This window comes from Dermochelys coriacea, chromosome 5 (genome assembly GCF_009764565.3).
Source record: "Dermochelys coriacea isolate rDerCor1 chromosome 5, rDerCor1.pri.v4, whole genome shotgun sequence".
NCBI classification, from domain to species: domain Eukaryota; kingdom Metazoa; phylum Chordata; order Testudines; family Dermochelyidae; genus Dermochelys; species Dermochelys coriacea.
The window spans coordinates 13,945,809-13,955,740 of NC_050072.1; the positions used below are offsets into that span (position 1 = coordinate 13,945,809).

The window sequence follows — 9,932 nt, forward strand, 5'->3', positions numbered from 1 at the left end:
AGATAGTCTGGAAATGAATTTGCATGCAAAATGTCCTGGGATGAAATGAAATGGGCAGAACTACTTTACAATCCATAACAACACAGCAGGCTTGGTTTGCATCAAGTTGGGCTCCGTTTTCAGCCGGCCTTATGCTTTAAAATGTCAAGACCCAAAAGGGGCTGGGGGGGGGGGATACGATGTAGTCTCATTTGATTAACATACAGAGAGAACCTACCCGAGGTGGTTAATGTCAAGCTGTAGGAAGCACTTGGGATAGGTTAGTAGAGGGTGGTATCCCTAAATGCAATGGGGGAAGTTGGGTGTTGAAGAACGGGACGGCTGTAGGTGCTGAAAGGACAGCTCCCTACCCGCACCCTCTTCAATGAGACCTAGCTCCACAGGCATAAGATGTGGACCCCAGCGGTGCTTCGGGGGGAATGGCGAGCGATATCCCCTGCCCCCGATTACCCTCCCTGTCTTTTCCTGTCCGTAAAACATCTCTCAGCAGCCAAGTGAAGTGGTTCCCTTCAGCAGACCCCACGCTTTGGCCCTGCTTACAGCCAGCACAAGTCTCTCTCTCTCCCCTTGCGCTTGGCGTCAGTTAGTTATAACCAGTGTTAATTGGTCACGGGAAAAAAAAAATAAAATTAAAAAGAGAGAGAGAGAGAGAGAAACGAAGCGTTTCAATGCAGCTGCAAGTAACAAACGCACATAGCTCCCGTTCCTAATACTCCTGATCTCTCCGTCCCTCTCGGCCACGCTCCAAACTTGCGGAGAGCGAGAGCCGGGCAGACACTAGTTGAAGACTCGCGGAACGCACCCGGGCTGAGCGCGGCGTTTCTCAGGGGAGCGGCTGAGCGGGGCTTTCGGGAAAGCCCTGGCCGTGTAAAGCGTTTTGTTTGTGTTGCAGGTGACACCAGAGCCCTGTAATCAAGGATTAATTGCCGTAATCAAATAGACCCACGCTCGGCCGCGGAGGCTTGAGCAACAAATGACGCACCATCCCGCCAGGCTGCGGGGGGGGGGGGTCATTATTTGTGCCTTTAAAAATAATAAAAGTCAAAATAATTATAATTATGATCGCAACCCACTCATCGGTCAGAGCGTCACCCTCCAGCAGAGGGAGAGAGTTCGTGGCTTGCGCCAGAGAGGAATTTTAAGGGAGCCTGTTTCAAATCAGCCGCCTCTCCAGCCCCCCCAGCAAGGGAGGGGGGTGTAATCGAGGCCGAGGGGTGCTGCTTACCGGTTAGACTCCGCGGCCGGGGACCGTCGCTCCAGCGGCTGTGACAAGCGCCTGGCAAGGACAAGACCATAAGGCATCAGCGCCGGCTCAAGAAGAGGGGCCAGGTCGGACCAGGGCCCCCCCGGCTCATTCTCTGCCCGCTTCTGCTCTTCACAGCGCCGGGAAGTTTTTAGGAGCGCGTCTCCTCTGTGTCTCTCCCCCTCCGGCCTCTTGTGGCTGGGGATCTCGGACGCCTTCTAACAGCCAGGCAGCGCATTGCAAGCCGCAGGCAAATCGCCCTCTCCCCAGGGGTGCTGCTGCTGCCAGCCGGCCAGCCAGCGCCCCCCTGCCGACCCCACACAGGAGCTGCTCGGGGTGTCCCTCTGGGACCGGCCGCTGGGCTCTCCGGGGCTGGGCTCCGCCGTCGCCTCTGCGGCGTGTGGAAGCAGCGACTCCTCTTCACTCAGCCGACTGACGGGGCTGGGAGAGGCAGCCCCAAGGGCTCGCCGCTCTCACCAGCGGGTGTCCCAAGCCGGCTGCCCGCGCACGGGCGAGTGCAAAGCTCCTAGACAAAGTAAGGAAGGAGGGCAAAGCTCCCCTTCCTTCCTCGACCTCATCTCCCCCCGCCAAGCCCCCTAACTCCATCCTCCTCCCCCAGCATTCACTTCACCCCCCCATATCCTCATCCTCGTCCTCCTTCAGCCCCTAAATCCCTCCGCCTCCCCACACCCTAGCCCTGTTCTCTTCCCAATTTCCTGACCCCGCTCCCCATGTCCCCCCCCCCCCGTTTAAGTGAGTAGAGAAAGAGAAGTGAAATGCACAAACATTCTCCACCAAGTTAGTAATTCAGCGGGGGGGGGGGGGGCTTGGAGTCTCAGCAGGCTGGCAGACACCTTGGCAACACTCGCCCTACAAACGATCCCTCTGTGGGGGCTAGACTTAAACTATGCTTATTTTTCCTTAAAACGAGCACGCCCCCCCCACACTCCGCTAATAACTTTCAGAAGAGCGGAGGGGTGCCCAAACTGCAGTAGTATTGGACCCACAACCTCAGCTCCTTGCTAGGAACACGTCTCCCCCTTTTACTTCTCTCCCATCACATTTCTCGTGGCAAGAACAACTCAAAAGTCCCCCCAAACTTTCCAGCCTCCTGCGTGTCTATCAAGCACCGCTTGCAATGCGGAGAGCCGTTCATCCCCGCTCCCCGCCTAGGAAACAGCAGAGAAATCATTAAGTGTTTTATTTCCCCCCAAAGTCGCGTTTTCTATCTGAAGAATTGATTTACAATATCTTTCCCCTTTCCTAATAAACAGTTCCCATAGATTATTTGACGCGCAGAAGAAGGCGGCTGCTTAAAAAACAAAAAGCCATAGCCCTAATGAGTTCAATTACAATGTGGTAAACACATTGCCTCTACGCTTTAATTAAGCCTGCTGTCCAATTTTAACTCATTAGTAATTCATTAAGAGAACAGCTTTTAGCTGGCTGAAAGGAAAAGCACCACACAGCCTGCGCAGTTGCACACATACCCAAAGGTATTCTGGTAACGTCGCCGTTTGGTGAGTTGAAAGGAGGCGAAAGGAAATATGTTGCTACGCGATTGTTCCCGTAATTAGAGAACATTTACACGGAAACTAGCTCCGGTGCAGAATTCGACTTGCGCCGCTCCTCGACTACCCTTTGGCTACCAAATGGGACGTTTATACCTTTGTCCAAAATCAGGATTCACCTGTTGTTGCTTCAAAGCGTAGCCCCTCTTGCGTGGCAGGGTAATAATCTCAGCAAAGCAGGGTGTCTTCGACATCAAGGGGGGACGGGGAGTTGTATGGGGGGGGGGCAGAATCAGGCCCACCGTTTGCAACGCGAGCATTGAGGGTGAGGGAGATCCTGAAAGTGAAATTGTCCAGAAAGGGCTTATACATAAATAGGGCTCCTACATTCTTCGGGTGCTTTGGGAAATCTTCCCCAAATTACGAAGTAGGAAGTAAACGCGTGTGGGGTAACCCCCTCCTAAAACAAGTGTTTAGGTGTATAATAAACAACACCCTCTCTCCAATGCATTTAGTTTTACCTTTCAGGAATAGATCTTTCTGCAGAAACCCCCCCCCCCCCCCAGAGTTTAGATTGTTCAGAGCCCTTCATAAATTTAATCTAGATATATTTAGGTATAGATAAATGCAGATGTGGATATTAGTTATGTATAGATATAGATAGATAGATCTGGATACATTTAGATTATCTATGTTCCTGCTTGCTTGTTCTTGGTATGGTTTATTTCATTTTAATTGTGCCTGGGTAAATCTGTAGCTCATTTGGTTAGAATTCCGTTTGTTTCCTGTTGCTAGAACAGACTCTAATTTGAAGTGATTTGATCACAGAAATGTACAATTGCAACCTTTTTTTTTTATCCTGGGGGACCTAAATATATCATCTGTTTATTGTGCTTTAATCAATGATAGGTTTGCAGCCAAAGAGCAATATACTGATGTCTTGTTAAAAAATGAAGGAGGCATTTACTGACAGACAGCATTAGTTCAATTTAAAACGTATCTGGAACGAGAAATGGGGAAAACTGACCCCGTGCAACGTTTGGTATTGTGCAGGAAGACGTGACTCTGCTTACTACAGGACCCGATCCTGCATTCCTGATTCTTGTTGAGTTGAATGGGAGTTCGGGGAATAGATGGAGGATCGCCTGGTGAGTTTCTATACAGGAGATTAATGTCAGGGTTTTCACAAGCTGATCTAAACTGGCTACTTCGCTACCTCCTCACAGGAGTTTGCTGCAATAACTGTACTACTTATTGTTCATATATAGATATTCACAGTATCTGTACTGTATGGGTGTATACGGGGGGGGGGGGGCGTGCAACACACGCTGAGCAGCCTTTGAGCGGGATACAGACTAAAATGGCACATCCCTTCCAAGACGTTGCTTTCTCTAACGATAGCCGCCTCGATGCGCTCTATTTCAAACGGATTCGTGCAACCAGCCAGCATGGAAGAGGATAGGAAGTTTAGCAACTGGTTGGTAAATTTCAGGCACGCTGCAAGTTCAAATGATAGCTGCGCTCAATCTCTCTTCTTGTGGATACTTGTGGGGTCTAATTCCGCAGCCCCTTTTTGGAGGGCTGTACTGTATCGTATCCTTGGGGATCCGAGCGAACATCCCTTAGGATAAAATGGATGTATATTATTTTGCTTATATGATCAATTCCACCCTCCCCCTCCAGCCTTGTAATTCACAGAAACCAGCTTGTCCTTCAAAGGACAGTATGATTTCACAGCTTAGGCAATTAGTGCTCCAGCAACGTGCACAGGTTAGATTTCCGGGAAGCCCTAGATGACATACTGTTGTCTGTATTATTATTATTATTATTATTATTTATTATTATAATTGCTGATATGAACGCTCTGTAAATAAGATGCCCACGCACTGAAAGTAAGGTCCACAGTGAAGCAGCGAAAGGCAGACTCCTTAGAGAACTAGCTGGCTTGTTTTGACAGTGTTCGGTGGCTTAGTTACCCAAAGCGCTCAGCCCCTTGCTGTCTGTCTGCTACTGACAGCACCTTGGACCCTGGGCAAACGGTAGCTGGCACTGGATCCCACTCCTAGCTCTACAATCTAATCAGAACGGAATGTGGAGCCTATAATGCGGTTTGTTAGTACCCATTAGGGTGTGCGCTCCTTTTCCAACTGTTCCACAGCAGAAACAAGGTCCTCAGCACCATACAAGTTTGACGCGATTGTTATTTTTGTCGCTGGTTAACATGCATCACGTTTCAGGCAGGAGGCATGTTGCCCTGGGTGGCTTTCCAGCCCCAGCATAGCGTGTTGGCCAGTTTACACAGGACTATTTGCTGTTTAAACAGCAAGGTGTTTTACTTAGCACTATGAAGTTCAGCTTCTTGATGAACCTAGAACGGTGCTCAGAAAGAAGCAGAGCTGGATCCCATTGAAAGCAGTGGCAAAACTCCCAGGGAGGAGCAAGCACTTACACTGCATTCATAATAACAAATACTTATTATCCAGCAGCACCCAGATGTGCCCCTTGGAGATCTAGGCCCCATTGCGCTAGGTGCTGTATTGATTTAAATCAAATGTGAATCTTTCCCTCAATCTCTGCAACAATATCCAAAGTCCTAAACAGGAACATAGGAAAATAGGAATTGCTAAACTGGATCAGGCCCAAGGTCCATCTAGTCCAGTGTTTTTCAAACTGGGTACACATACCCTTAAGGGCCTGTGAGCTCTCCTCAAGGGGTACCCAATAAAAATCCTGTGATGGCAGACAACACATTTTATTTAGAGGTTTTGAAACTGTGGGGTGCACCCCCTTAGGAGGGCATGGAGGAACGTTGGGGGGAAGGAGTGACATCACCAGGTGGCTTGGGCCATCCCCATGCCACCTTCACCCCGTGACTCACCTTAGTGGGCCACCCAGCCTGTCTGGGGTGAGAGGAATGCAACAAAAATTGGAACTCAAAGTGGGGGCTCAGCTCAAAAAGTTTGGATTTTTGAGCTCCAATTTTTGGTTGTGCCCCTCCCTCCCCCCAGACAGGCTGGATGGCCTGCTGAGTGAGTCAGGGGGTGGAGCTAGCGCTCCCTCCCCAAGCCCCAGTCATACAGTCTTCCTCCATGCCCTGGCCCCACAGTTTGAAAACCTCTAGAAGCTGTTGCTAATGGAAGCAGAAATCTGGAGTGGGGTGGGGTGGGGGGAGCACATGACCCCACATGCCCCCTCTGCCTATCTTAGATGGGGGGTACATGGTCGACTACATTATTTGGAAAGGGGTACACAGCCTAAAAAGTTTGAAAACCACTGATCTAGTCCAATATCCACTTCCCAATAGCAGCCAGCACCAGATGCTTCAGATGAAGGTGCAAGAAATCCTGAAGAAGGCAGCTCTGGGATAACCTGCCCATAGGGAAAATTCCAATACTTATGCTTCTAAATCACCCAGGTGCTTTGGAAAATCCTCCCCATTATTTAAAAAGGGTTTCAATCTCTTTAACAACAGCGATCAATTGGTGTGGAGAGGGGTGAGAGAAGAGAAGGTTTCAAGCCCAATCCTAAAAAGCGATCTCAGTCATTCTGGTTGGTAGTCTTGCTGAAGCTGGCATAAATTTATCCACAACAATTACACCGCTCCCTTGACTTTTTCAAATCACTCATCTGAAATGTAGAGTGAATGATCACTTTGCTTCTCTTGTTGAAATCAATGATGTTAAAAATGGTCTTGTGGGCTGAGGCTCAGATTGATATTGTTCTTGGTCAAGCAGTATTGAGAGTGATTCTGGGCATGTTTCAAAAGGCTGACTCCCTAGATCAGCAATAGTTAGAACAGTGTGAGCTATACAGGAATTAGAGCTTGAGCTTTCTTGTATATAGAGGCATGATCCAATGCCCATTGAAGGCAATGGGAAGACTCCCATTAGGTATGGGGTCAGGCTGGGGGAGACAAGCCTACCTTTCCCGCCACCCCACAGTGTCCCCTCTACTTTGGAATTCATTCCTGCTTTGGTCTGAAATAGCTAGAATCTGTTGACCCATCCCATCTCTTTGAACAGGGCATGCATGAACAGGACCATGGGACTCAGATGTTTACTTCCCCACCAAGGGACTGGAAGGACAGGGATTGCTGATTTGCCAAGATGTGTTTGATTGGTGCACTGTGTGAGACTAGCTGCTGCTTTTGTTTTGTAGTTGTGAACAATATTGTTAATTGATGGCCAGGCACCTAGCACTTGGAATAGGAGTCTGTGTAATAAATCAAAGGTTTCAGAGTAGCAGCCGTGTTAGTCTGTATTCGCAAAAAGAAAAGGAGTACTTGTGGCACCTTAGAGACTAACAAATTTATTAGAGCATAAGCTTTCGTGAGCTACAGCTCACTTCATCGGATGCATTTGGTGGAAAAAGCAGAGGAGAGATTTATATACACACACACAGAGAACATGAAACAATGGGTTTATCATACACACTGTAAGGAGAGTGATCACTTAAGATGAGCCATCACCAGCAGCAGGGGGGGGAAGGAGGAAAACCTTTCATGGTGACAAGCAGGTAGGCTAATTCCAGCAGTTAACAAGAATATCAGAGGAACAGTGGGGGGTGGGGTGGGAGGGAGAAATACCATGGGGAAATAGTTTTACTTTGTGTAATGACTCATCCATTCCCAGTCTCTATTCAAGCCTAAGTTAATTGTATCCAGTTTGCAAATTAATTCCAATTCAGCAGTCTCTCGTTGGAGTCTGTTTTTGAAGCTTTTTTGTTGAAGTATAGCCACTCTTAGGTCTGTGATCGAGTGACCAGAGAGATTGAAGTGTTCTCCAACTGGTTTTTGAATGTTATAATTCTTGACGTCTGATTTGTGTCCATTCATTCTTTTACGTAGAGACTGTCCAGTTTGGCCAATGTACATGGCAGAGGGGCATTGCTGGCACATGATGGCATATATCACATTGGTAGATGCACAGGTGAACGAGCCTCTGATGGTGTGGCTGATGTGATTAGGCCCTATGATGGTATCCCCTGAATAGATATGTGGACAGAGTTGGCAACGGGCTTTGTTGCAAGGATAGGTTCCTGGGTTAGTGGTTCTGTTGTGTGGTGTGTGGTTGCTGGTGAGTATTTGCTTCAGATTGGGGGGCTGTCTGTAAGCAAGGACTGGTCTGTCTCCCAAGATCTGAGAGAGCGATGGCTCGTCCTTCAGGATAGGTTGTAGATCCTTGATGATGCGTTGGAGGGGTTTTAGTTGGGGGCTGAAGGTGATGGCTAGTGGCGTTCTGTTGTTTTCTTTGTTGGGCCTGTCCTGTAGTAGGTGACTTCTGGGTACTCTTCTAGCTCTGTCAATCTGTTTCTTCACTTCAGCAGGTGGGTACTGTAGTTGTAGGAATGCATGATAGAGATCTTGTAGGTGTTTGTCTCTGTCTGAGGGGTTGGAGCAAATGCGGTTATATCGTAGCGCTTGGCTGTAGACAATGGATCGAGTGGTATGATCTGGATGAAAGCTAGAGGCATGTAGGTAGGAATAGCGGTCAGTAGGTTTCCGATATAGGGTGGTGTTTATGTGACCATCGCTTATTAGCACCGTAGTGTCCAGGAAGTGGATCTCTTGTGTGGACTGGTCCAGGCTGAGGTTGATGGTGGGATGGAAATTGTTGAAATCATGGTGGAATTCCTCAAGAGCTTCTTTTCCATGGGTCTAGATGATGAAGATGTCATCAATGTAGCGCAAGTAGAGTAGGGGCATTAGGGAACGAGAGCTGAGGAAGCGTTGTTCTAAGTCAGCCATAAAAATGTTGGCATACTGTGGGGCCATGCGGGTACCCATCGCAGTGCCGCTGATACCCCATAACCTCAGCCATGCAGAACACAGTGCCATCCACAGCCTCAGAAACAACTCTGACATCATAATCAAAAAGGCTGACAAAGGAGGTGCTGTCGTCATCATGAATAGGTCAGAGTATGAACAAGAGGCTACTAGGCAGCTCTCCAACACCACTTTCTACAAGCCATTACCCTCTGATCCCACTGAGAGTTACCAAAAGAAACTACAGCATTTGCTCAAGAAACTCCCTGAAAAAGCACAAGAACAAATCCGCACAGACACACCCCTGGAGCCAGGACCTGGGGTATTCTATCTGCTACCCAAGATCCATAAACCTGGAAATCCTGAACGCCCCATCATCTCAGGCATTGGCACCCTGACAGCAGGATTGTCTGGCTATGTAGACTCCCTCCTCAGGCCCTTCGTTACCAGCACTCCCAGCTATCTTCGAGACACCACCGATTTCCTGAGGAAACTACAGTCCATTGGTGATCTTCCTAAAAACACCATCCTAGCCACTATGGATGTAGAAGCCCTCTACACCAACATTCCACACAAAGATGGACTACAAGCCGTCAGGAACAGTATCCCCGATACTGTCACGGCTAACCTGGTGGCAGAACTTTGTGACTTTGTCCTGACCCATAACTATTTCACATTTGGTGACAATGTATACCTTCAAATCAGCGGCACTGCGATGGGTACCCGCATGGCCCCACAGTATGCCAACATTTTTATGGCTGACTTAGAACAACGCTTCCTCAGCTCTCGTTCCCTAATGCCCCTACTCTACTTGCGCTACATTGATGACATCTTCATCATCTGGACCCATGGAAAAGAAGCTCTTGAGGAATTCCACCATGATTTCAACAATTTCCATCCCACCATCAACCTCAGCCTGGACCAGTCCACACAAGAGATCCACTTCCTGGACACTACGGTGCTAATAAGCGATGGTCACATAAACACCACCCTATATCGGAAACCTACTGACCGCTATTCCTACCTACATGCCTCTAGCTTTCATCCAGATCATACCACTCGATCCATTGTCTACAGCCAAGCGCTACGATATAACCGCATTTGCTCCAACCCCTCAGACAGAGACAAACACCTACAAGATCTCTATCATGCATTCCTACAACTACAGTACCCACCTGCTGAAGTGAAGAAACAGATTGACAGAGCTAGAAGAGTACCCAGAAGTCACCTACTACAGGACAGGCCCAACAAAGAAAACAACAGAACGCCACTAGCAATCACCTTCAGCCCCCAACTAAAACCCCTCCAACGCATCATCAAGGATCTACAACCTATCCTGAAGGACGAGCCATCGCTCTCTCAGATCTTGGGAGACAGACCAGTCCTTGCTTACAGACAGCCCCCCAATCTGAAG

General features: G+C 48.5%; 1 long non-coding RNA gene across 1 annotated transcript; it reads left to right on the forward strand.

Annotated features, from left to right (window-relative positions):
- Positions 1–2,675: 2,675 nt before the first annotated feature.
- Positions 2,676–6,965, forward strand: LOC122460353. Its single transcript, XR_006281609.1, has 3 exons — positions 2,676–2,763; positions 3,808–3,902; positions 6,777–6,965. It is a non-coding gene; the product is annotated as an uncharacterized LOC122460353 (long non-coding RNA).
- Positions 6,966–9,932: the final 2,967 nt, after the last annotated feature.